A 27481-nucleotide genomic window follows, 5' to 3' on the forward strand; every position below is an offset into this window, starting at 1 on the left:
AGTGCACTAGGTTTTATGTCCAGACACCAAGTTTTGATTGTGTGTGCTTCCATTCTAATGATACGCAATTAAAATGTTAGAAAACGTGAATCGCCACTTGTAATTATAGCCTACTCCCAATACCTGAATTTCTTTTGCCATGTATGTAAGATGTTAGAAAATGTAAATCGCCGCGTGTCTACTCCCGATAACTGCATTTCGTTTCCCATGTCACGTAAGGCGTACAAAACTACAATATTGTAGCTGCTTGTTCATTTGTTGTTATTCTGACTCTTAGGCAAGCCTGATGTAAGAGTCTGAGTGAATTAAAATGAAGTAGCAGCAATTGCAGTTTCTGCTGCGCTTTGCGTGACCTCAAGTTAACTGAGATGCCAGCCACCGTTCGGATGTTGAAACTGAAATAGCATGAGAGGAGAAATTCCAGTATGAGTCATTCACCGGGCATGGGCGAATTGCTCCACGTTCACCAATTTCTTGCTCACCATTCCGAAGAAAAACATGCAGCCGGAAATTCAGCGTCTACAGTAGTTCTTTTAAATGGATACTGCAGGCAACTCCATCCAATTTTCATTAGTAAAAATTGATTCTGTGGCTCTTTCTGGCTATATTGACGTTTGTCCGGCAGACGCGCATTTATTGCCGAGAAAATTGGGTTAAAAATTTTTTCCCGCTTCTCGGTTCATGCTCGTGACATGAAGACAGAATGGATTCCGTGATCACCATTTTGAAGTGAATGACGATGTCAAGCTATCGGGATCCGCGAACAGAAAACTGTCTTCACGCACCGCAGTTTGCTTGCGAATTCAGCTAGTGGTGGCGACATCGATATTAAAATTTTTAACCTTTTCTAGCTCTTGGACCTTTCCAATGAGGGCTGTTGTGTGCACCTAACGCTAGCGCGGTGTAAGCGGCAGCGGAACCGATTTTCAACAGTCTAGAGAGGAGGCTCTTCTACATCTCCCTCGCCCGATGGAAAGGTCTACGAAAGCTCTGTTTTCAGTGAAAATACAGTGTTTGTCATTAGAACGCGGTACTGTTAGTCATCATCATCATCAGCCTGACTACACCCACTGCAGGGCAAAGGCCTCTCTCATGTCTCTCCAATTAACCCTGTCCTCTTAGTGCGTCCCTTACCATGCTGATGGTGTCGTTTTACACCGGGAACTGTTTCTGGGAGGACATCAGCCGGGGACACACGCGGAACTCGTAAAAAATTCTCGCAGCCCCTGGTAGACGAGCTACGCGGTTTCGCGGCGCGCTCAAGGGACGGCGGTGGTGGCGCTAGCGGCAGAGACGGCGCGCAGGTTACATAACGAGTTTTACGGTTCCACACAGCTTCTGCACAACAGTCGGGGTATGGCGTTGTGGAAGCTACAGGAGGAGGGCAGTTCGCAGCATCTCTTCTTCGCCTCGCGCCATCGCTTAAAGTGGGTCTCGGCACGGGGCTAACCAGTGCGCTAAATGGATCCGGGAGGGCATGCGATGGGCTCGCACTGCTCCACCGCTGCGGGCTGCGGCGCGGAGTATTACTGACGGTAACAATGTACTATCGCGATCAACATATTACGGGACGCGTGTCCTCAGAAAAAAGTTCACTGTAGCTCTGCCTCGCTACAGTGCACTGTAGCCTCGCGACATCCATGCTCGTGGATGGATGGATGGATGATAATGGCTTTACCCTTTGTACCGGGCGGTAGCTTTCGTCACCTAGCCTATACTTCCCCCATTGTTAATTTAATTTTCTTTTCCCTTTCTTTCCCTTTCGCTCTTACAATATCTAATCTGTCTATCCTTTTCCCCTCGAAATTCACACCTCACTTGATTTCCGCCACCAATCCTCCAACCTCCCCTTCGTCAATGTCACGCTTTTCCCATCCACTCGCCCGTCCTCCCCAGTAAATCCCAGCGCTATCTCTATGGTCGTTGCTGCCCCCTCTGGGAGGGCTGGGCGGAGTTCTGCGCACCTCAGAACCAAGTGTTCTATGGTCTCCGTTTCCGTTTTACAAGCAGAGCACAAAATATCCACTTCTTCAAATTTGGACGTATACGTTTTTGTTCTCAGAGTCCCTGTCCTAGCCTCAAAAAGCAGTGAACTGCCCCGCGAATTATCGAATAATCGCTCTTTTTTGATGTCCTGTTTTCGTGTCCTATATATGCCTAGCGCCGATTTTTCCTGCATTCTTTCTTTCCACATCTTTCTTTCCGTCTCCTTTACCTCCGCTTTCACGTTAGTCTTTTGTTGCGTCCCATCCCTCACCCGTAAATACTTCGTTCTTAGCTTTCGGGTTCTATTAGTCCATTTTGTGTTAATACTTTTCATGTACAGATACTTGTACACCTTTTTTGCCCACCTTGTTTCCTCCATTTGAGTTAGTCTCTGATCATATTTCAGTTTGCTGATGGCCTCCCGAACCTCGAACGACGCCCAACCCATATCTCCCTGGACTCCCTCATTCGGAGTGTTCCCGTGGGCTCCCAAGGCTAGCCTTCCTACACTTCTTTGTCTGACCTCTAGCCCTGACTGTACTTCTGATTTCATGCACAGGACTGCATTTCCAAATGTGAGGCCTGATACCATGATTCCCTTCCATACCCCTCTAACCACCTCATACCTATTATAGTCCCATAGTGCTCTATGCTTCATAATGTCTGAATTCCTTTTTCCTTTATCCTTCAGAATCCTCTCATGCTCTTCCAGATATTTCACGCGACCCAGTCGCGTGGTATTGTTGCCAGCGGACAGAGCAGGCACGTCCCCTCATGCCTCCACACACTTCAGACTGGATTACGCGACCGTGCAGCAATAAAGTTTTTTTCCGCACACTCGCGTCCCGTAAACTTTTTATCGCGATAGTACGTGTAGGGCACGAGTCACAGCAACGAGAACTTAGCAAGCAAAGAACGCTGCTGCTGCTGCTGCACAGCTCCTGCTGAGTCACGCGATTTACGCATAGCGTAACCGTTGTGTAGATTTTTCACTAGCAGGCAGTTGGAAAGACTCAGATTTGGTTTTGGGATTGAGATTTAATATAAAAAATGTAGTGGTGCGGTGCATGATGAGCCCCCCAGCAAACCAAAGACCTCTCAGAGACGTCTAGCTAGTCTCTTAGAGGTTTTTGGTTTGCTGGGTCAATACAATTGCATCGCGAATTTTTTAATTTTTTTAATTGTGTAAGACATTAGCAAACACATGAACCACCATGGGGAATTCGCCTGTACCCGGTAAAAATTTATTATTTTTTTCTGCAATGTACTGCAAGCTCTCTCCTCTGACGCCGCTGCCGAGGGCCCTTTTGCGCACTGACTCTTGGGAAATAGGCCCTTCACAGTTACCAGACTGCCAACCAGCGGTGCTTTTTAGTGAACGTCCGTGCTCTGATGTAGCGCAGAAGCGCAGCGCCTGTGTTGCAGCTTTGGCGGAATGCGTACCGAGCTCGAGGTTGTCTGAAGCACTTCTGTTGATTACACTATTTCAGTTTTTGGGTGCACTGTAGAGGGCGCAGTGGCTTCCAGAGCGCTCACGGCGGACGGACGTGTTTAACGAGCGCTCCGGCGCGCTGCGCAAGATTCTGTTTCTCGGGCAGGCGGACTTCGGCCCGCCCATGGGCCCGCCGTTCTCCGCTATTCCCGAGGCACAAGTCGCGCCGAAATCGCTCGCGCACATACGCGGTTCCGACGTGAAATGCAGCAGTGAAGTATTTCTCTCTCTCGCTGTCGAGAGAGAGTGCCAGCGGCTTTACGTCTGCCCCTGCGTGGGGTCTACCGGCCACTGCGCACAATCACTTACAAAAAGAAGTAAGCTGTATGTACATAGCCGCGCGGATGTAGCGTCCTGTCTCGGACTAATCGCGCGCGCGGCACATTGCACTAGCGGCCGGGGTGGGGCGCCCGGCCGCGTATACCGTCCGAGGTAGCACCCACGGAGCGTTCGTGTCACGCGTGCACTACCTGGCGTAGAGCAAGCGGGAAGTCAAGCCCGCCTGCTCGATGGACGCACAGAGGCTCATCGTTGTTCTGTCACGGGTGCGCTCACTGCCGCGCTGCCACAGGAGCGCTTCGAGACTGTCCGGGATGATTCCCAGCGCCCTGTAGGCCGCGAGCATCTCGCGACGCGGCACTGCAGAAGCGGCACAGCGAAGGAGCATGTGCTCCAATATCTCCGCTGCGCCACAGTCAGCGCACGCGTCGCTGGGGGATGGTGGCCGCTGCGGCGAGCGAGCAGTTTGTGCTCACCACGGCGCCGTCAGTGAACACAAGCAACTGGTCGCGCAGTTGCTCGTAGAGCGACAGAGCGAAACCGAAACCGAAATCCGGCTAAGAGCTACCGCTGCCTTGTCACGTGAGGGCCTTTTTCCCATGATGCTTTCCATTATATTTTTTATGACTAGGCTTCATGATTGTGACGTCATGCTCCCTCCTAGTTTTTTCTTCCTCCATGCATAATAGCTGTTGGTGCCCTCGCCGTCATTCCGGATTCTGAGGCAGGCTAGCGTAAAAGTTGCGGTAAATTAAAACGACGTAGCAGCGATTATATTGTAGTTTATGCCTCATGAGCGATATAAAAAAAATTTGGCGTCATAGCCACGTTCGGCTGCTGAGACAGAAACTATGCGCAAGAATAAAATATTTGCCAGATGTAGGCCACACCCTCACATTGTTGTATTGGGAATGAAAATGACCTGTTGCTACTAACATACCTGCGTGGAGGACTCGCAGACGCTGCATCGACTTATGTATTTCTGAATATCTCTCCCAACAATCGGTGTCATGGCCATTGGCATTGGTTCTGGGGTGCTGAGCCAGTAACTGTAGTCATTCCTTGATGCGAAGTTGCAGACGTTGTTCAGACTGCAGAACAGGAACGGCATTGTGCTGAATCTCCGCAAGCAGCTCCCGGCGCTTCCTGGAAGTCGCAATTTTTTCAGCAATTAGAAGTTTTTAACGAGGATAACGAAGTTGTGCTTGTTTTAGAGAGAGATAGAGAAAAAAAAAACATGACTGTTGGCCCCAAAGACGGCTTTTAAACAAGCTAAGCAATTCTAAGTAGCGACAAGGCGACATTATAGGTGGAAAGTGGAGTTCTCAACTAATCTGCTGAGAGCACCGTGAAGGTTAATTCGCTGATTCAGTTAAATATAGTCGATGTCTATGTTAGGCATTTTACAAAGTACAAAACAGTGACTGAAGTCACCTGCCTTATATAGCTGTTTCTTGGAATTAGGACATTCGGAAGTCTGTGTGCCTTGTATGACCATGCCGTTCATAGCCTCCTGCCATTGAGTTCAGTTCTCACGTTATGTCAGCAAGAATTCGAGTGGGGCTCACCCAAGTCCTGGCCGTGGGCCTTCTCGTCGCCGAGTATGTAAAGGAGAGAATAGCCAGACCAGAGGGCTTGGGTGCCTCTGGGGCATTCTGGGATTCGCGATGTCTGGCTGTGCCGAGTGAAGAAGTAGCCTCGGGACTTGGCGGGACCGCCTGGTGGACCGCGATTCCCTGGACGGCCCGGAGTTCCAGGCTTGCCAGGGTATCCTGGCAACCCTGTTGGGAAGCAAACACCAATGTTCTTTAGTGCTCTATTGTGCGGTCTATGCCACTTTGCGTGTGAGAGCGTCAGCCTATAGCATGTCAGCAACGAAGCGAAGGTCATAATATTGTACCTTTCAAAAAGATCGAAAGTCAGAATATTGAACGCAGCGAACGTAATGTTCGCCTAGTACGCGTTTTCCAAATGCCATGAGTGGGTAAGTGCGCCATAAAAGCTTATATGTAACGGCGTTTTTCAACGTCAATGATGTGAAATTGGGTTCCAAACAACTTTCAGAGAGATATAGTAAGGGTTGTCCATGCTCACTGGTAACCTAAATTTTTTGACAGAGACAGGCCCTTGTAAGGAGACATGTACGAACTTAGTACTGGACATAGTTGGTCTGACAAGTGAGCAATTTTTGTGCTTGTATGACTATACACAGGATCCCAGCAAACCAAAAACCTCTCAGAGACGTCTAGCTAGACGTCTCAGAGAGGTTTTTGGTTTGCTGGGACAGGACATAGGAAGGAAACACACACACATATTCATATATGTAGGCACATATAAGTGTTTCAAATGTGTTTCTTTATGTCCAGTTATGTACAAGGATTTTGCAGGCGACGTGGCTGCACGACAACACAACTTATTCATGAGCATGCAGAAGAAAGCGCATATTTTATGAGGCGAGGAACTTTCTGGCTTCAAGCGCTTCCAATCGCCACCGCAGTGGCTCAGTGGTTATGGTGCTCGGCTGCTGTCCCGAAAGACGCGGGTTCAATCCCGGCTGCGGCGGTTGAATTTCTTTGGAGGAGAAATTCTAGAGCCCCGTGTGCTGTGCGATGTCAGTGCACGTTAAAGAACCCCAGGTGGTCGAAATTTCTGGAGCCCTCCACTACGGCGTCTCTCATAGCCTTAGTCGCTTTGGGACGTTAAACCCCATAAAACCATAAAACCAATCAAGCGCTTCCAATTAAGAAAACCCATTTAAATCACACCACGGGGTGGTTGAGCGTCACAGTGCAGTGCCGAACCATTGCGCACTTTTTGGATGTTCCACCTCTTGCATGCGCAGATTGCCGCATAGTTCTCACGTCTATTCGTCAAATTCCTCACAGGGAAAAGGCGAGCATCGACATGAACTTCTGAAAATGCTTTCATGTCGCTTCATCATGCACCGCGCACTGCTTTCACCCAGTCTGTCTTCCGCCGTCCGATATTACAAAAGCCTCTTTATTCCTGTGTTATTGCAAGTATTGCACAGGTAGAGAGCTAAGCCAGCTGTTGCTGGAAAGACGTGCCTTGGAATCCGTCATCGCCCGAAAGGCCTCTGGGGCCGGCATAGCCTGGAGGTCCCGGGAAACCAGGAAGGCCATAGTCTCCGGGCTCGCCATTGATGCCCGGGAATCCCTGTTCGCCGGGCGGGCCAGCCAGGCCATCGATACCCGGGTAACCGAGATCACCTTGAAGACCTTGAAGCTGCAGCCTCAGGTTGCTTGGTGGCTCGCCACTGCCCCGCTCTCCTTTGGGACCTGCAGGTGGGCATGTTTCGTCACTGCCTTGCATTCACAGAGACCGCGCAGAAGGCACCCAGCACATGGCTCTTGGTGCGCAAAGAAGTCACTTTCTTATTGAAACGAAATTTCGCAGTGTGTAGATTTTACCGCTAAGCACACAGCTGGGGGTCATTTATACCTCAAGAGGGCACTTATAGCAAGTACACTTAAGCATATAATATTTTTTCACTCACAGCACGGTACCTTCCGGCTGCCGTGTACCCATCTATAGTAGGATGAAACTTGAAAACAAAAAATACAGCAGTTGGTAACACGGTCCGCGGCGTCCTGTATTACTCCGCTGGCCAGTCGCAACAGTAAATCAGCTTTTTAATGTTTGACTATATTAAACAATCCACGTATCAATATTCTAGAGCTTATAATTTTTTTCTTGTGAGAACCTTCTTGTTTAGGTAGCAAGAAAAGTTTCATCAACGGACTACTTTTTTGTCGTGGAGGGATTCTGTGCGGTGGCCCTGAATATGGGCGGAGCTTCACTGCAGACGAGTTGTATCCGACTATAACCACGTTAAAGACGCCCAGTGTGTCGCCTGTTACGTCTAATTGGGTGAACAAGAAAAACTTATCTAATGTATATTCTTTCTGCCATAACTGAGACCTTAGCGAGTAACGTTTTACTACTTATGGGCGCACGATGTTTACCTGGTATCGCAGAAAGGACAACTACCTGCTGGAAAGCAATAACCCGAAGTTCAACGAGTGGAAATTTAAAACATTGCGCTCAGAGATAAACACATAAGGCGCTGCGCTTTACTCAATGACTTTGAGTGAATGAGAACTTGCCTCTTGAGCCGTCAATACCGGGTCTTCCTGGAGGCCCGGGCAAGCCGTCATCACCTCTTTCGCCTTTCACACCCGGAAAGCCAGGTAGTCCCGAATCCCCTGGCGGTCCTTTCTCTCCCTTGTTGCCTGGTATGCCGTCTTGACCCTTGAGCAGAACAATGCATGAATGTCAGCATGCTGGGCTTCTTATGCCCAGGAATTTACAAGCCGAATATTGTAAGTTGCAAGTCATCAAATGCCTCATGCACGCTTACCGATGAACACATGGAGAAGCACAGAAAGCCCTTTTGGACCAGAGCTACTCTGCGTGCGAAAAATTTAATGCAGGAAAACCGTTCGGTTCGATGAACTAAACGACCTTCGCAAGCCAAGCGCTCTTGAAGCCACTCCATTTCCTCTTCCTCGCTCAGGGCACGTCAAAGTCAGCCCCACGTGACAGCCTAGATCCAGCCCTGCCCAATCAAAGCCCCTCGCCGGCTGTCACTTGAGGCCGACTTTCTCAGTTTTATTTTTGACGGTCGCATGACGCGCTTCCTCCTCATTTTTTTTCTTAATTGTTCCCCTCTGCATTTTTCTTCAACTGCTCTTTGTAAAGGTAATAAATGCGTAAATTTGTGAACCGACGAACAAGCTCAATCTGAAGGCTTTTAACATTCTTACAACGTATGGACAGTAAGACGACCAATGGTAGCTACTGCTGGAGGTTACATATTCACATGATATTCAAGTGGTAATGGTCCTCTATATGCAATTGCAATGACATGCTTAGAAAATTAAATAATGTTTCGTATGTACAGTAAACCAACTACGTACAGAGGCAGTGCGTGCTATAAGCTTGTCTAGTAGTGCACGATGTGCTTTGTTGAAGAGAATGCGACGTCTCACTGGGGGTTCTATGTTCCAAATGCGATGACTACTGCATGCCATTGGAACACAAGAAACATGGACACGAACATTGTGCCTCGATGCAAGCAAGCGCTCTTTTGCTATCTTTGGACCGCAGCGCAGCCTGACGTCCTCTGTGCATCGCTGTAGTCGGGTACAACTCAAGAACAAAGCGGCGGATGCCCCTCAAATGAGCCCCTCCAGCCTATGGCGTCCACCGATTATCCCCCTTGACCGATTCTCCTCCTCTACCCCTTGACCGATCCCCTTGGACCTGCTAGCGTGAAATCGCAGGGGGTGACAGATGGAAGGGGAATAACCATGCATGGCATAATCGGATTAACCACGGCGTCATGAAAATCATTTGGCACCATTGGCTGGAGGCCCTCCTTTGAGAAGTATCTGCCGCTTTTTTCTTGAGTTGCACCCGACTAGTTGAAGACGTGTACAGGTCGAGGAAAGGTAACCAGCTCAACTTGGTACTGTAATTTTCCCTGAAACACCTTTCGAATGCCGCAAGTAAACAGCCTCGTGGCTTATAAAGGGTGACTTATAATTATCTTACACCTTTATTAAAAAATGACGATAATGCTCAAATGAATACTGCACTTATTTCTGGGTGTGTATGTTGGGCTCGTTAGACACGGGATTAGAAGACAGCGGTCACGGTTACCCGATTAATTAGCCGAACTTTTGAGATATTTGTAAATAATACCTTATCCTCCATGCCACAATTGCTGCCTTGAAGACTGTGTTGATAAGAGAGTAATCCAATTGACAGAACTTGCTGAGTTGCAATAAGTCTCAAAACATTCAGAGTTGCTGCTTTTTCCCTCCAGGTTTGGAAACCGGGCGCTCAGGGAACGCCGAAAGTGCCGCCTACAGTATGCGTCAGAGACAGACGCATCGTCGTGTTTTAAATAAAGCTGTAGACATCGGCTGATTTTATTGAGATAGAAATTTTCATTTGAAGAATCATACTGACTCCTTTCTTTGTGTGTAAAGTTCAAAAGCTCACTGTACGTACGGGACCGCTCAGATGACGTGCGATCTATCGCTAGACCCATATTGTGCATATATGCTCAGCGATAGATGATGCGCGCAAAGGCACACCGCTTCGCCTCCTCCAACAAACTGCGGCATCCAATGGGAACAACCGAGTCCCAGTACGCCTGGAGTGACCATGGCCAGAGCCCCTTACCGCATTACCACGATTAGCGTATTTACGTAGCAAAAACTGATGTTAGAAGTTGCATATACCTCCGCGTGTGCGACCTCGGTGTACGTCATCCCCGGGAGTGTTGCTCCATTCGAAAGGAGGTGATAGTTCTACCGATGCTAACCTCCGATTGCTGTGTTTCTGAAAGATTTCCAGGCTAGTTCGTGCGTGACCGAAACAGCCGCTGAGGCACGACACGCAGGAGACATTTTTCATTTGCACCCTCTGTCGCGGTAATGAAAGCGATCCTTCTTACCGTCGAAAGTGTCTCGAACGCCACTCAGGTTTACTGTGTCAGTGTCACGAATGACAGGGAGGAAAGGTGTCCTCAACGCCTGATGTCTGCACTGCCCTTCAAACTGCCCATGAACAGGACGCACCATTTCAAGGCAGGCTTCACTTCTGCGGTTGAAAGTCGCACTGAAAGGCTAACGAAACGTTAGCATATCCCAGTTTAGTCAATTTATTTGTTAATGTTCGTTCTTGCCGTCCACCGGTGTAAGAATGAACAGGTGCACGGCTCGGACGGGATTTTTTGCCTCGTTCAGCTTTCTAATTGGACTTTAATTCGAACTAGTCGGAAAGCTAATTTTGCCTGACTATATCTGCATGCAAGTCTTCAGTTTCCGAGAAAGACATTATGTGCACACTTTTCAACGGAACAGACGTTCGTAGCTTTCTAGAGTCCAATTGGTGCACACATCAGCCTCGGTTCCTTAACCCCACAGCAGGCAGGAATAGACTGCACTTATACAGGGAAATGGATGGACATTGGCCTACCCTGGATCCTGGAATACCCGGTGGTCCAGGAATGGTAAGCCCGGCCAGGCCAGAATCTCCTCGGGCTCCCTTTGCCCCTGGGATGCCGGGGTAGCCTGGTACCCCCGGATCGCCGTCCGGGCCGGGAGAACCTATTTCCAGAGGACGGAGAGAAGCAATCTGTTTCTTCCACTTCACGCGGCCACTTAGTTCTCTACGATGAAACCGGTTTGTTTAACTTTTTTCCCTGAATTTTCTTGTTGACCATTGTCTTATCTAGTTCGCGTTGGCTGCAGTCACGTGCACTTGACACGGGCAGCTTAGCGCGCATATACATCTCCATAGAAAACAGCGGCAACAGTAGCACGGTTCGCGCTCTTTGTGATATCGGCCGATGGAAGGGCCAAGGTCGAAGAGCATCCGCTTCGTATCCGCAATGCGCTGGTTTTCAAACTCCGGTACGACTGTCTAGCGTTATCTGTAGCGGCTGCAGGGAGCCGCAACTTTTATTCCCATCACGACGGGCTACACGCGAGTTTGTTTAATGGATCAATGAATAATTGTAGTTAATGTATGAATGATATGGTATAACTATACTCAGGACTCACTGTCTGTGCCAACTTATTTAAATGTGCCGCTTTAATGGCGTCATTTCTTAGTATTTAACAAAATCGTGGTTCCTCATGGTTGTTTTCGGCCGGCATATTTGCTTCGCACGACCCACAACTTGCAAGGCGGTATATGGCTGGTACTGTAGGCGACCGGGAAGTGCAGGAGCTTTAATCCTCCTGCCAACACAACGAAGCTAAAAGAACAGCGCTGCAGGCCTTCTCCTCTCCCTTCAGATGACATTCAGTCTGTTTTGAACGATATGCAGCTGTGTCCTTTTTTTGTCATGCTGCCGATATGTGTATACTTTCTAGTGACATTTAGTACTTTAAATATTGCCCCTCACGGAGTTTGCAGCTGCCTGATGCAGGTGAAGAGTTACGAAGCACATGCGTCACCTGGTATTCCGCTCAGTCCGGTGTCTCCCTGCTCGCCCTTGGGGCCCATGAGGGACACACCGGGGTAGCCGGGCGGTCCGTCAGGGCCAGGGGTGCCCGGCTCTCCCGCTTCGCCCTTGAGACCGGGGATGCCTGGGAAACCTGGCGGTCCGGGAGTGCCTTCTTCGCCTTTCGGTCCCGGGTAGATGTCTGCGAGCAAAAGCACGGCGCGAAGCCGAGGATTAGCGGTCGTCTCTGTAGAGCAAATTTCGTCTGCATCGAATATTTGTTGGAAGGCCTGCTACATGCATCTAGTCTTTTTCACTGGAACAAGTCCTCACTTCCATGCGCAGCCCTATCTCGAGCACCGCGAAAACACGGTCAGTGATTTTACATGCGCTAACCCGCGCTTGCGAACTCAGTGGTCGTCTTTTCTCGTTTTCTGCGCTGCCATTCTTGCTTTTACTTCTGGGCTACTTCGCTAAACGCTACGACATACGTTAGTTCACGGGCAGGTACTGATTTCTTTTCTCTGGCTTGTTTTTTTTGTATAAAGGAAAATACTATTTTTAATTAATCAAAATAATAAAGCATGTCCTTATCTGCGTCTTTCGCGCTATGATGTCTACCTAGTGAGGAGACAATGCAAGGCAAAGAAAATACGGTTTGCAGACTGAGGATGAAACGCATCGTTCCCGAAAATATTTTTTTCGTTGGTCGGCGACATATTTGTCCAAGCAGTAGAAATCGATTAAGACATATCCCCCCTCTGATTAACGGCGCACTAGATCACTTAGCTCACCAAAGCGAGACCGAAACTTCCCCGCGCATGTGTAGAAACTCTCTCCCACCCCCTCTCCTCCTCCCACGGCTGAAGCTTACGACGTCCTGGAAGTCCTGTAAGATTCCGCGTTTTTCTTTGTAAACAAGGAACACAGCCGTAGAAAAGACTACGCTTTCGCTTACTGAGCCGAACGCACGAAAGACGGTGCTTACCGGAATGTAGGAGCGAAGCGGGACGTATTCGCCTGTTGCTTTTAAAACGGGTGTATCGTACCGAATGACACCGTCTCAGGTGCACATAATCTTTCAGCGATATTAAACGCCTTTAAAACGAGTGTATCGTAGCAAATGACACCGTCTCGGGTGCGCATAATCTTTCAGCGATATTCTACGCCTTTAAAACGAGTGTATCGTAGCGAATGACACCGTCTCAGGTGCACATAATCTTTCAGCGATATTCTACGCCTTTAAAACGAGTGTATCGTAGCAAATGACACCGTCTCGGGTGCGCATAATCTTTCAGCGATATTCTACGCCTTTAAAACGAGTGTATCGTAGCGAATGACACCGTCTCAGGTGCGCATAATCTTTCAGCGATATTCTACGCCTTTAAAACGAGTGTATCGTAGCAAATGACACCGTCTCGGGTGCGCATAATCTTTCAGCGATATTCTACGCCTTTAAAACGAGTGTATCGTAGCGAATGACACCGTCTCAGGTGCACATAATCTTTCAGCGATATTCTATGCCTTTAAAACGAGTGTATCGTAGCGAATGACACCGTCTCAGGTGCACATAATCTTTCAGCGATATTAAACGCCTTTAAAACGAGTGTATCGTAGCAAATGACACCGTCTCGGGTGCGCATAATCTTTCAGCGATATTCTACGCCTTTAAAACGAGTGTATCGTAGCGAATGACACCGTCTCAGGTGCACATAATCTTTCAGCGATATTCTACGCCTTTAAAACGAGTGTATCGTAGCAAATGACACCGTCTCGGGTGCGCATAATCTTTCAGCGATATTCTACGCCTTTAAAACGAGTGTATCGTAGCGAATGACACCGTCTCAGGTGCGCATAATCTTTCAGCGATATTCTACGCCTTTAAAACGAGTGTATCGTAGCAAATGACACCGTCTCAGGTGCACATAATCTTTCAGCGATATTCTACGCCTTTAAAACGAGTGTATCGTAGCGAATGACACCGTCTCAGGTGCGCATAATCTTTCAGCGATATTCTATGCCTTTAAAACGAGTGTATCGTAGCGAATGACACCGTCTCAGGTGCGCATAATCTTTCAGCGATATTCTACGCCTTTAAAACGAGTGTATCGTAGCAAATGACACCGTCTCAGGTGCACATAATCTTTCAGCGATATTCTACGCCTTTAAAACGAGTGTATCGTAGCGAATGACACCGTCTCAGGTGCACATAATCTTTCAGCGATATTCTACGCCTTTAAAACGAGTGTATCGTAGCGAATGACACCGTCTCAGGTGCACATAATCTTTCAGCGATATTCTACGCCTTTAAAACGAGTGTATCGTAGCGAATGACACCGTCTCAGGTGCACATAATCTTTCAGCGATATTCTACGCCTTTAAAACGAGTGTATCGTAGCGAATGACACCGTCTCAGGTGCACATAATCTTTCAGCGATATTCTACGCCTTTAAAACGAGTGTATCGTAGCAAATGACACCGTCTCAGGTGCACATAATCTTTCAGCGATATTCTACGCCTTTAAAACGAGTGTATCGTAGCGAATGACACCGTCTCAGGTGCACATAATCTTTCAGCGATATTCTACGCCTTTAAAACGAGTGTATCGTAGCGAATGACACCGTCTCAGGTGCACATAATCTTTCAGCGATATTCTACGCCTTTAAAACGGGTGTATCGTACCGAATGACACCGTCTCAGGTGCACATAATCTTTCAGCGATATTCTACGCCTTTAAAACGAGTGTATCGTAGCAAATGACACCGTCTCGGGTGCGCATAATCTTTCAGCGATATTCTACGCCTTTAAAACGAGTGTATCGTAGCAAATGACACCGTCTCGGGTGCGCATAATCTTTCAGCGATATTCTACGCCTTTAAAACGAGTGTATCGTAGCGAATGACACCGTCTCAGGTGCGCATAATCTTTCAGCGATATTCTACGCCTTTAAAACGGGTGTATCGTACCGAATGACACCGTCTCAGGTGCACATAATCTTTCAGCGATATTCTACGCCTTTAAAACGAGTGTATCGTAGCGAATGACACCGTCTCAGGTGCACATAATCTTTCAGCGATATTCTACGCCTTTAAAACGGGTGTATCGTACCGAATGACACCGTCTCAGGTGCACATAATCTTTCAGAGATATTCTACGCCTTTAAAACGAGTGTATCGTAGCAAATGACACCGTCTCGGGTGCGCATATTCTTTCAGCGATATTCTACGCCTTTAAAACGAGTGTATCGTAGCGAATGACACCGTCTCAGGTGCACATAATCTTTCAGCGATATTCTACGCCTTTAAAACGAGTGTATCGTAGCAAATGACACCGTCTCGGGTGCGCATAATCTTTCAGCGATATTCTACGCCTTTAAAACGAGTGTATCGTAGCGAATGACACCGTCTCAGGTGCGCATAATCTTTCAGCGATATTCTACGCCTTTAAAACGAGTGTATCGTAGAAAATGACACCGTCTCAGGTGCACATAATCTTTCAGCGATATTCTACGCCTTTAAAACGAGTGTATCGTAGCAAATGACACCGTCTCGGGTGCGCATAATCTTTCAGCGATATTCTACGCCTTTAAAATGAGTGTATCGTAGCGAATGACACCGTCTCAGGTGCACATAATCTTTCAGCGATATTCTACGCCTTTAAAACGAGTGTATAGTAGCAAATGACACCGTCTCGGGTGCGCATAATCTTTCAGCGATATTCTACGCCTTTAAAACGAGTGTATCGTAGCGAATGACACCGTCTCAGGTGCACATAATCTTTCAGCAATATTCTACGCCTTTAAAACGAGTGTATCGTAGCAAATGACACCGTCTCGGGTGCGCATAATCTTTCAGCGATATTCTACGCCTTTAAAACGAGTGTATCGTAGCGAATGACACCGTCTCAGGTGCACATAATCTTTCAGCGATATTCTACGCCTTTAAAACGAGTGTATCGTAGCAAATGACACCGTCTCGGGTGCGCATAATCTTTCAGCGATATTCTACGCCTTTAAAACGAGTGTATCGTAGCGAATGACACCGTCTCAGGTGCACATAATCTTTCAGCGATATTCTACGCCTTTAAAACGAGTGTATCGTAGCAAATGACACCGTCTCGGGTGCGCATAATCTTTCAGCGATATTCTACGCCTTTAAAACGAGTGTATCGTAGCGAATGACACCGTCTCAGGTGCACATAATCTTTCAGCGATATTCTACGCCTTTAAAACGAGTGTATCGTAGCAAATGACACCGTCTCGGGTGCGCATAATCTTTCAGCGATATTCTACGCCTTTAAAACGAGTGTATCGTACCGAATGACACCGTCTCAGGTGCACATAATCTTTCAGCGATATTCTACGCCTTTAAAACGAGTGTATCGTAGCAAATGACACCGTCTCGGGTGCGCATAATCTTTCAGCGATATTCTACGCCTTTAAAACGAGTGTATCGTAGCGAATGACACCGTCTCAGGTGCGCATAATCTTTCAGCGATATTCTACGCCTTCAAAACGAGTGTATCGTAGCGAATGACACCGTCTCAGGTGCGCATAATCTTTCAGCGATATTCTACGCCTTTAAAACGAGTGTATCGTAGCGAATGACACCGTCTCAGGTGCGCATAATCTTTCAGCGATATTCTACGCCTTTAAAACGAGTGTATCGTAGCGAATGACACCGTCTCGGGTGCGCATAATCTTCCAGCGATATTCTAAGCCTTTAAAACGAGTGTATCGTAGCGAATGACACTGTCTCAGGTGCGCATAATCTTCCAGCGATATTCTACGCCTTTAAAACGAGTGTATCGTATCGAATGACACCGTCTCAGGTGCGCATAATCTTTCAGCGGTATTCTAAGCCTTTAAAACGAGTGTATCGTAGCGAATGACACCATCTCAGGTGCGCATAATCTTTCAGCGATATTCTACGCCTTTAAAACGAGTGTATCGTAGCGAATGACACCGTCTCGGGTGCGCATAATCTTTCAGCGATATTCTACGCCTTTAAAACGAGTGTATCGTAGCGAATGACACCGTCTCGGGTGCGCATAATCTTTCAGCGATATTCTAAGCCTTTAAAACGAGTGTATCGTAGCGAATGACACCGTCTCGGGTGCGCATAATCTTTCAGCGATATTCTACGCCTTTAAAACGAGTGTATCGTAGCGAATGACACCGTCTCAGGTGCGCATAATCTTTCAGCGATATTCTACGCCTTTAAAACGAGTGTATCGTAGCGAATGACACCGTCTCAGGTGCGCATAATCTTTCAGCGATATTCTACGCCTTTAAAACCAGTGTATCGTAGCGAATGACACCGTCTCAGGTGCGCATAATCTTTCAGCGATATTCTACGCCTTTAAAACGAGTGTATCGTAGCGAATGACACCGTCTCAGGTGCGCATGATCTTTCAGCGATATTCTACGCCTTTAAAACGAGTGTATCGTAGCGAATGACACCGTCTCGGGTGCGCATAATCTTTCAGCGATATTCTAAGCCTTTAAAACGAGTGTATCGTAGCGAATGACACCGTCTCAGGTGCGCATAATCTTTCAGCGATATTCTACGCCTTTAAAACGAGTGTATCGTAGCGAATGACACCGTCCCAGGTGCGCATAATCTTTCAGCGATATTCTACGCCTTTAAAACGAGTGTATCGTAGCGAATGACACCGTCTCAGGTGCGCATAATCTTTCAGCGATATTCTACGCCTTTAAAACGAGTGTATCGTAGCGAATGACACCGTCTCAGGTGCGCATAATCTTTCAGCGATATTCTACGCCTTTAAAACGAGTGTATCGTAGCGAATGACACCGTCTCAGGTGCGCATAATCTTTCAGCGATATTCTACGCCTTTAAAACGAGTGTATCGTAGCGAATGACACCGTCTCAGGTGCGCATAATCTTTCAGCGATATTCTACGCCTTTAAAACGAGTGTATCGTAGCGAATGACACCGTCTCAGGTGCGCATAATCTTTCAGCGATATTCTACGCCTTTAAAACGAGTGTATCGTAGCGAATGACACCGTCTCGGGTGCGCATAATCTTTCAGCGATATTCTACGCCTTTAAAACGAGTGTATCGTAGCGAATGACACCGTCTCGGGTGCGCATAATCTTTCAGCGATATTCTAAGCCTTTAAAACGAGTGTATCGTAGCGAATGACACCGTCTCAGGTGCGCATAATCTTTCAGCGATATTCTACGCCTTTAAAACGAGTGTATCGTAGCGAATGACACCGTCTCAGGTGCGCATAATCTTTCAGCGGTATCCTACGGCTTTGCGCCGTGAAGGAAAAAATAAAGTGATGAAAGAATTTTCACGTACCAAGAGACACTGTAACGCGCCCTGAGAGCGAGCGAGATGTATCGACGGTGCTGTCGCCGGCGCTTGCTACTTCGCGCTCTGCTGCGTTTGTTTAAATGGTAACTCCCTGACAGGTTCCACAAAAGTAAAACTAACGTCCGAGACGAGATTTATATAATATACATGCACAGAATAACGACCTGTACATGCATACACAGTTACATATACTTTTACATATACATATACACACAAACGGGCCGTAACGCTACGCCAGTGAACGCCATTGCGTGATACGATACCGAAAGCGGGTGCCCCTTCAGGTCCAGGTAGTCCAGGGTTGCCAGGGTAACCTGAAACAGGTTTAAAAAGAATAAAATGCAAAACACAGTTAAATATGTACTTCAACCGCACGCACTGCCGAATAACAGGATATTCTACACGAACAGTCGCCGGCAACGCTCGCCTGAGCAACCATATGCGTGAATGGATACGAATGGACTCTCATGCATTCCTACATGATACGTTGTTTTTCTGCGACGTTCCTGCAACCTGCTTTCGATTTTAAAGAGGCCCTTTACGTAAATTTAGCGGTGTAGAGGAAGTACACGGCTTACAGTACAAACATGCTGCATTCCAGCAGCATGACGAGGGGGCACGTGGGAGTCGGTAGCTCACTGCAGAAATCTTGACGCGCAACTACAGAGGCATTACTACAAAGACAACTACAAAGAAGAATGTTCAGACGTAAGCGTTTGGCCAAGGGCCACCCCCCACCCCATCCACCCGCTTTGAGTGAGAAATTCTCTGTGGGAAAACCATGAAAAACCGATTTTTCGACGAAGAAAATTCGAGCTGTGCATTGCACAAATAGGGCCCCTCCTCCCCATCCTAAACTGCACCCTCTAAGAGCCAGTCATAAATCCGTACCCTTTATACCGAGGCTGTTGGTTAATGTCCGCCCGTTATCTTATGAGAAAGTGTACATCGGGCAGCCCGGGCGATACATCAACGACCAGCTGCACGAGCACAAGAATTAGGCCTACGACAAGAACGGCGGGACATTGCTCGTCAGAATAGCGCAAGAAACGAATGGTATAGGCGGAGTATATCGAAGGAGACTGCACACTTCAATTCAATATATTTTAAGCACTCAATGACAAATTTGGTGGCATAAGCAGTTTTCAAGTTAAAATTACTTCCCTCATTCAGTGAGGAAGCTTTTAGTCTCACTGTTCCCCGACTTTCGGTTTTCTTTTTTCACGGCCTTGGGAAAAATGTATCAGCTGGGTTCTAGGGTTATCGCTGTCAGATCTGAGTTACAGTACCGTTTGTCTACAGTACCCGGTTGGCTACCCTGCACTGGGTAAACTGAAAAGAGAATTAAGGTAAAAAGTTTGGCGCAGGTCTGACAGTTTTTCTCTTATTTTCTCCATGCTTTGAGTTATTCGTCTCTGTGCCTTGAAAAATTGTCAGCGGCATGCTCTGCCGCGAATGTACTGGAATGAATACGCGGCAGGATAAGCATATAAATAGAAATAACAAATAACGTAAGACAAACCAGATTTAGACCAGTCAATTGTTTTCTAAGGCTGATCAGAGGGCCGCTTTTTTCTGCCCATGTATTTCGAAGAGTCGTCAAGACAGTGCAGCATGGTTAGTCTTTCATTTCCAACTGAATTTGGGCTGCAGTTGTGGTGCGCTTTCCCAAAGGGATAGAGAATACTGAGCGACAATATATGCGGAATCTGACGTGGATTGTGTGTGCGTGCGCGCGTGCGTGTGTGTGTGTGTGTGTGTGTGTGTGTGTGTGTGTTTGTGTGTGTGTGTGTGTGAGAGAGAGAGAGAGATGTGTGAATGAATCAATGAATGAATGACATTAGCCTTCCTTCAGGTGTTAAGAGGATGAGCAACCCACCTTTGGGTCCGGGCCGTCCCACGGCTCCCGGCGTGCCATCGTAACCGGGATCTCCGACTTCGCCCTTCTGGCCCCTCAAACCAGGGGAGCCATCGTCGCCGGGAGGGCCGCGCGATCCGGGTTGTCCCGGCAGTCCCGGCTCACCCTTGTCTCCTTTGCTGATCTCGAACGTCGAGAGGCCTGCAGGACACGCCTTCTTTCAAGCCCGCGATAAGATTCCAGTGCACTGTCGTCTGTACCGAGCATAGGGGGCTCAACTCTACAATGCTGAATACCCCCCCCCCCTGCTTCCTCTTTATTTTTTGTTTTTGTGCACACAACTCGCGTCGACGCTTTCTGTGGTTTGTGCTTCCTTTCACGGCTGCTCGGTTTCCACGGAGCGCAATGGGTGTTGGTGTACGTGGTAGTCCAGTTTCGACCGAGCACGTAACCGCCTTAATCGAAACACGAACTGTCGACTGTTTATTTTACTTTCAACCTGCTTCTCTTGACTCAGTTAATAACTGATGGGTGTTTGCGTGCAAAAAAAATTGCCGACGATTACGTTACTTCTTAATGCGAAATTTGAGCGCAGCTCATCAGTTGTTTCAGCTTTTCGATAGATTGAGGCAAAGAATTCGAGCAAGAGATGTATGCACAATTACAGACAACTTGTTATTTTTCACACATAATCCTTCTTCGAGAAACACTCCACTAACAGTTCTTGATTGTGATGAAGGAAGCTTTGTGGTCGGAGAAATAGATGGATATATGCTCGACTTGCTGCACCAATGCCTGGTTATAAACACGAGGTCTGCGCAAGTATTTCGCGAGATTGTCACAGCTGTGGGAGCCGTTCAGAGCGAGAGGAACGGGATGTTCTCCCGCATAAGTGGTAAGAAATTCCCGCTTGTCTTTATATCTATATTAAAGTCCCCACACACCTTGCCACCCTGGCAGGTGGCAGCGTTTCTGGCACAACGTTGTTAATGCCAAAGCATGCAGCGCACATCTGCCACTACCGCCACGTAGCTTAAAGCACGATTGAGGTGTCTACTGTTGCAAGAGGGCAGTTATGCGCCTTCCCTCTGGTTCAGGTGTCCACCGGGATGTGTGAGACAGATACTGCGCATTTCCTTTCCTCAAAAACCAATTTACAAATTTTATCTTCTGCTTTCCAAGCCCCCGCTCTATTGGTTTCGCAGCTGTGGGAGACAGATACTGCGCATTTCCTTTCCTCAAAAACCAATTTACAAATTTTACCTCCTGCTTTCCAAGCCCCGCTCTATTGGTTTCGCAGCTGTGGGAGACAGATACTGCGCATTTCCTTTCCTCAAAAACCAATTTACAAATTTTACCTTCTGCTTTACAAGCCCCCGCTCTATTGGTTTCGCAGCTGTGGGAGACAGATACTGCGCATTTCCTTTCCTCAAAAACCAATTTACAAATTTTACCTTCTGCTTTCCAAGCAGCTGTGGGAGACAGATACTGCGCATTTCCTATCCTAAAAAAAATACCGAAGACACTTTGGAAATTCTAAAGTGTGCTTGGCGAAAGCCCTGTGTTCAACCCACTGCCGCTTCCCCGAACCGCTTGGCTCGGAATCATTGGGCCGCTTCGGAGCCATGCGTCTCACTCACTCTACTGCAACGAGACGTCTGGCGAAAGAGCGGCGGTGTAGCTGCCATCACCGACGCGCGTGCGCTACCGCTACTGTGTGACGTCACGGTTGCTATGCCCAGCTGCGCCCCCCACTGGCGCGCCGGTTGCTAAAGAGGGGAGGAGGTTGCGCTTTTACTTTCTCCTCTCCAAGCTCCCGCTCCATTGCTTTCGCAGCTTAAAGGGTGTCCACTGCTGGTTACAACGGACAACGGCGACGGCAACGGCGATGCCGCGAAAAGCAGAAACGGGCGCTAAAAGCTGCGCTCTAAAACTGAGGAAGCGGTTGGGTTTTGAGGCGCGTCCTAGTGGAAGGCTCCCGATTAATTGCAGCCGTCTGCGGCTTTTCAATGTACACAGAAGTCTCAGCACATGGGTGTTCATGCATTTCGCCTTCATAAAAAAATTGCCATCATGGCCGGGGTCCACTCCGCGACGTCGTGCACAGTAGAACTGCGTAGCCTCTGAACTGCTATGGCGCGTCTTGACAGCTTTACTGTGATGCTCATAGTTGAGTGTCTTTTCTTAAAGAGGTGGAAACACCAAATTTGCGGTTGGCGTGTTCTTTGTTTCAAACGTTTCTTATTGCTCCAGGAAGTATCATACACACTCGAAGATTCATATATGCACAGTGAATAATTTAATATCGCATTTTTAGGTGAACGATTTTCGGTTTCGGTTGTTTCTGAACGCCGAGTTGGACAGTGACGTCGCTATCTAGGATGCTCAACTACTTTGCCTGGTCCCGTGGCCCACAAAGTTGTGACGCACCTACTGCTGACGTCTACTTTCTCACACACGTGCTGATCAGCGCATGAAAACAAACAACGACATGGCTAGTCCCAGCAGCTCGGATTTTGATGAATCTGATTCCAACGAAGACATCGACTTTTTTTTTGATCGCACGCTAATATCGCCTTTGCGGGTTCGCGTGAGGATGCGAAGAACTTTGCAAAATGCCAGTAAGCATGGCTAGTTCGGCAATACTTTGACAAAAACTAACCGAGCGAGTGGCGGTTCGCAGCAAATGCGGCTCGCTGGTGCTCAACCGCGCTCACGTGGCTCGTCACTCGTGCCTCATGGCTGCGGCTGTGGCTGTGCTCCGCTCATCACACGTCACTGTATTTTGGTATGGCGTCACTAAAACGTTGGTTACTCGACCAGCGTAGTGACGTCAGCGTTGATCGCGCTAGCGATGGGTCTAAATCGTGAGAGTAAGCATTTAGGTAAACTTTGGAACCGAATTAAAATATTTTTTTAAACGTTTGTTGTGTCCAACACCTGGCTGTGAGGGCCCTTGCGTACAGAGGAGTCTCATAGCAGGCTTTTTATAGACTCAGGATTTGGTGTCTCCACCCCTTTAAGTAAATCGTGTCAGAAATAATAAAGAAGAAATCACGCTGACAGGCTGCTGCTGCAACTTTAAACTTAATGGGTCATTTAAATGAACTATGGTTAATTGAATATGCATGGATATTCTGCTCATAGCACAGAGTTTTTGTCACCTAACTTCCGCAGCGAAACTCTACCATGGCGTTTCTTTCTTATTGCTATCATATCGGCTCGTTATCTCGGTGATAGGGCGAGCTTTTTTCTAGCTCTATGAGAGGTCAGTAATCACATCAACCTACTGGATTTTAATTTGGCTCAGTTTGCGGAGCAGGCGCTGTCAGAAAGATTCTGTCTCCACTAACGGAGATTCCTGTGAATGCCTATGCCGCATTCACTAATCAGTGATATTAGGCTTTCTGTGGAAGGTAGCTTCTTCTATATGCATGCAGAACGCCCAACCTTAGCAGGAGCAAAGTAAGAGAGAGATACTTGTGATGGGAGAGGTACTCCTGATACGAGGCGACCTGCAGCAAGCTGCGTGGGTTATATCCTTCCCATTCCTTGCCAGGTTATACACTGTGTGTGCACAGCGTCTCTATATTGTATTGGCAGCACAGCCAAGAAGTGACCGCAAAGCGTTTTTCCTCGAGCTGGCAAGTACCGGGGTATCCGGGATCTCCTGTCGGTCCCTTGAGTCCGGGCTTGCCGTCCAGACCCGGAGATCCTGGCAGTCCTGGTGGGCCGGCCGGGCCAACGGTGCCAGGGCGTCCGTCAAAGCCCGGGTCACCCTGCGCAGCGGGGAGAGCTTTGTTAGCAGTGCTTAGGAGCGACTATGGACTATATGTGTACGGAAGGCAAATAAAGTTTTGTGCCGCATTGTAGTGTGATGCAGCCGGTCCCAGTGTGCAAAAGTGGACATCAGACACTGATATCTCAAAAGTGAGCAGCAGATCCATTACCAGGGACCGAAGGTTTACAGTGAGAATTTATCTCGCTGACCTCTGCGATGGTGTGGACGCTTGGAAGGCTGCGACACCACATAATGGCGATTACGAGAACCCAGCATATCGTGCAGTGCTGCAACACAAAGGACTGCCTGCACTGTTGTCGATGTACGATGCTACTTATTCATCCACGCGTTGTAGCTCGCAAGTCGCAATTGTGGCTAGTAAATGTTATTCGCGTACAAACTTTATAGAAAATCGAATTTTGTTTCAGCGGAAAGAATGAAGGAAGTGCAGCGTCACAGCGCGTGCTTGCCTTCAATCCACGGAATCCAGGAAGTCCTGGAAATCCGTCGGGGCCAGGCAGGCCGGGAAGACCAGGGAGACCGTTCGCTCCATCGAGGCCTGCTACACCCGGAAAGCCTGGGTCACCTTCCAGTCCAAGAGGGCCTGCGTAGAGCAGCACGTTGCATGTAGGTCGCCCAACGGCAGTTCAATGCTACAAAAACGTAGCGAGAAGCAAGGCAACTTTTTGCATCAAGGAAACAACAGTCTTCAAGCGGAGATCAGCAGATGATGTTGCTGTGTTAAGCGTACTGTAACAAAGCGGCAATGTCAATAATTGTCTGAAAGTCTTTCAAGTCTGAAAAAGCGCAAGGTGGGATTTGACTGTCTCGGAGATTCGCGCTCAAGTATCTAAGCACTTATTTCTAACCACGGTGTTTCGAATGCCAGATACATCTTCAAAGTATATTGAGGCGGCACTTGAAAAAAGCAGTGAGTGCGACGATCACGGCTCTCTTTTATAAATTGGGGACAAGTCATCTAGTAATCGAAGATGCTGGTGATAAAAAGCCACATAAGTTCTGGACAAACGTAGCTGGTTCCGAATGCATGGGGTGGCATCTGCATTCTCGACAAAGGCAATGCACAGAGATCAATTCCCACCTCCCTGACTGATTCCCTTTCTCCCGATATTTTCGGAACACCTCACCTCCTCACTCATTTTAACTGAATCTTTAAAACAACGTCCTAAGCTCTTGCAACCCTCTGATTTCGTAACAACGCTCCAAGATCACAGTACTGTACAGACTGCCGGACGTGCGGCTTGCGTAAGACATACCTGGGACTCCCGGGTTGCCTTGTTCACCCTTGATGCCGGGAAGTCCAGGGAATCCATCGTAGCCCCTGGGTCCTGGTTCTCCCGGTGGCCCGTCTGGTGCATTTATAGCTCGACCGGGCTCTCCGCGCTCTCCCTTCCTTCCAGGAAGTCCAGGGAATCCGGCAGGGCCCTTCGGTCCAGGCGCACCTTGTGAAAATCGAGCCAGCACCGAAATGACGGAGACGCAAGTACCCCGGCCTCGATACTTAAATAGCAATAGGGTGTGCAACTATAGGCTTTCCTAGTTTAGTGAAATGCTTTCGCTTTTTTTTTCACGAATAATGCTGCAGGGAAATGCTTTTTCCCCGGGAAAATCAGTATTTCATTATTTGCGCTGGGCAAGCAAAGCTGAGAGGTAATGCGGCCACTGTTTATACTGGTACACTTTATAGAAAATGGGCAGGTAACTTTGCAGCTGGCTGGAGCATGTGATGACACTTATTTTGTGATTATGTGGTGTTGCTGGCCATCTCCTCCCTCTAAATGTAGAGCGAGAAAAAAGTCTTTCTCGTCTTGACAACTTTGGAGCGGTAATAGTGTCTTAGGAACCTACTAGCAGGGTCTGGCACCTCTTGGTACCAAACGTGAAGTAGCCTGCACAATTCTCACACTCAGTGTACGTTTAAGTGCAAGAAGGAGGTGCCGGTGAAACCTTTACCTTTTAAGTCTGACGCGATCGAAGCTTGAAACACTGTATCAGTCAGTGTTAAACTTTCAGGGACAAAGGGGCAATGTGAACGGGTCTTAAGGGAACGGGGCAATGTAAAAGAGTCCTGTTGCGGTGTCCTAGGTAAGAGCTAGATTAATGTTCGACCTCTGAGCATATCTGACGGTACCTTACTTTATCGGAAGATCACTCTGTCCTCGCGCTCAGTGCACACGAGCGTATACCAGTGATTACCTTCGATCCCTGGAAAGCCCTCCTCGCCTCGAATGCCTCGCTGAGCTCGATCTCCCTTCTGGCCAGGAAGACCCGGGAAGCCGAGGTCTCCGCGTTCACCCGAAAGGCCTGGTCTTCCAGGAAGTCCCGGAAATCCTGGCTGTCCATTGTCGCCTCGCTCTCCTGCGTTAAAGCGCGTTTAACGCGTTCACAATGGTGCTGTAAAAATAATGTCGCCATACAAGAACAGAAAATCCCAGCACACAATCAGAGTATCGTCTTGGAACCGCGTTTTTTCAGCTACTAGTTTCGGCAGCATATGACCCGCAGCAATCATAATGATGACATGTCATGGTGCGCTGGTCTATCGCTGCAAGGATCACCGCGATAAAGCACTGTACATGAACGATACAGTTCATAGGTCAGCGTCTCCGAGCGCCACCCAAGACACAGCGATAGTACGCGAAAAGAGCACTCTTGGGTGGCGACTTTGTCAGGCACGGCGCGTGCACGCAGCCACGAGGCTTACGTAAGACGATGCGAAGGTCAGGTTATTATTTCTATTATTTGGCTTACATAATTTTTAAAAATGTTCGCAGTGCTTGCGCGAGGAAATTATTGCATTAGACCCTGGGCTGGAGTCAGTTACGCACCTTTAATCCCTTGAAGTCCAGGGTATCCTGACTCTCCCGGCAGTCCATCATAGCCAGGGGGCCCAAAGTCTCCAGCCTCGCCTTTCCCGCCTGCAAGAAGAGTCATTGACATTGCAGATAACTTCTACTATACGCTATTAAATACCTTTTTTTTTCTTTTCTCAGGTCGTGTTTTGAACTACACTCTCACGCATTAGCATGTGATCATGGAATTTCATCGGATATGAACATGAATAAATCTTAGCAAAGACATGGACAATAGTATAGCCCAAATCTCTCGTCGATCACTGATGGTTGGACGTATTGCACGCAGTCAGACTTACACCCAGCGGTATAACAAGGGAATGAGAGATTATGCTAGCCCCTTTTTATCTTGTCAGCGGGGCTTGTTTTTCTGCATGATGCCGGTCTGCGCAGCTCGGTTCCGATGGCGTTCATATTTCTGTCTGAGCTGAACCGGTGATCCTCGTGGCGTCAGCAGTCCTCCTCCGAGGAGGGACAACGGGGAGACGAAGGAGGCGCGCACACGTACCTGGCGTCCCCGGGTAACCATCGAGACCGGGCGTTCCAGGTTGTCCTACGGCGCCGGGCTGGCCGTCGCGGCCGCGTGGTCCCGGTAATCCCGCTGCACCCGGTTCGCCCTTGGCTCCGGGCAGACCCGGGAAACCGTCAGTTCCCGGCAGTCCGGGAATGCCCCTCTCTCCTGCGCATGCCGCCAAGTCGGAAAGCCTCGTCACCCATACACGCTCACACGAAGCGGTGAAGTCGCGCCGCATGTTGGGCTCTTTGCTTTGCTCATGAAAGGGCCTTGAAATCGGACCTTTGAACGTATTCTTTTGCACTTCTGCTGCTAGTAGCGGTTTACTCAGAATAAAATCAAAACGCCGTTTGAGGAAACGTATTGGTT

At 48.2% G+C, this 27481-nt stretch overlaps 1 pseudogene across 1 annotated transcript in view; it reads right to left on the reverse strand.

The window, feature by feature from the left end:
- LOC149353191 (uncharacterized) overlaps positions 1–27481 on the reverse strand; it is a 55599-nt pseudogene that overhangs the window by 4403 nt on the left and 23715 nt on the right. The window contains exons 25-38 of the transcript XR_016290929.1: positions 27107–27277; positions 26575–26664; positions 25943–26104; positions 25003–25188; positions 24196–24329; positions 23597–23723; positions 19966–20145; positions 18350–18400; positions 11755–11943; positions 10769–10899; positions 7885–8029; positions 6826–7056; positions 5326–5538; positions 4698–4903 (exon numbers count right to left, since the gene is read on the reverse strand). The product of XR_016290929.1 is annotated as an uncharacterized LOC149353191 (transcript). The remainder of the gene's footprint in view (positions 1–4697; positions 4904–5325; positions 5539–6825; positions 7057–7884; positions 8030–10768; positions 10900–11754; positions 11944–18349; positions 18401–19965; positions 20146–23596; positions 23724–24195; positions 24330–25002; positions 25189–25942; positions 26105–26574; positions 26665–27106; positions 27278–27481) is intronic.

The sequence above is a fragment of the Amblyomma mixtum genome, chromosome 3 (assembly GCF_055824585.1).
Source record: "Amblyomma mixtum isolate Tamu chromosome 3, ASM5582458v1, whole genome shotgun sequence".
NCBI classification, from domain to species: Eukaryota; Metazoa; Arthropoda; class Arachnida; order Ixodida; family Ixodidae; genus Amblyomma; species Amblyomma mixtum.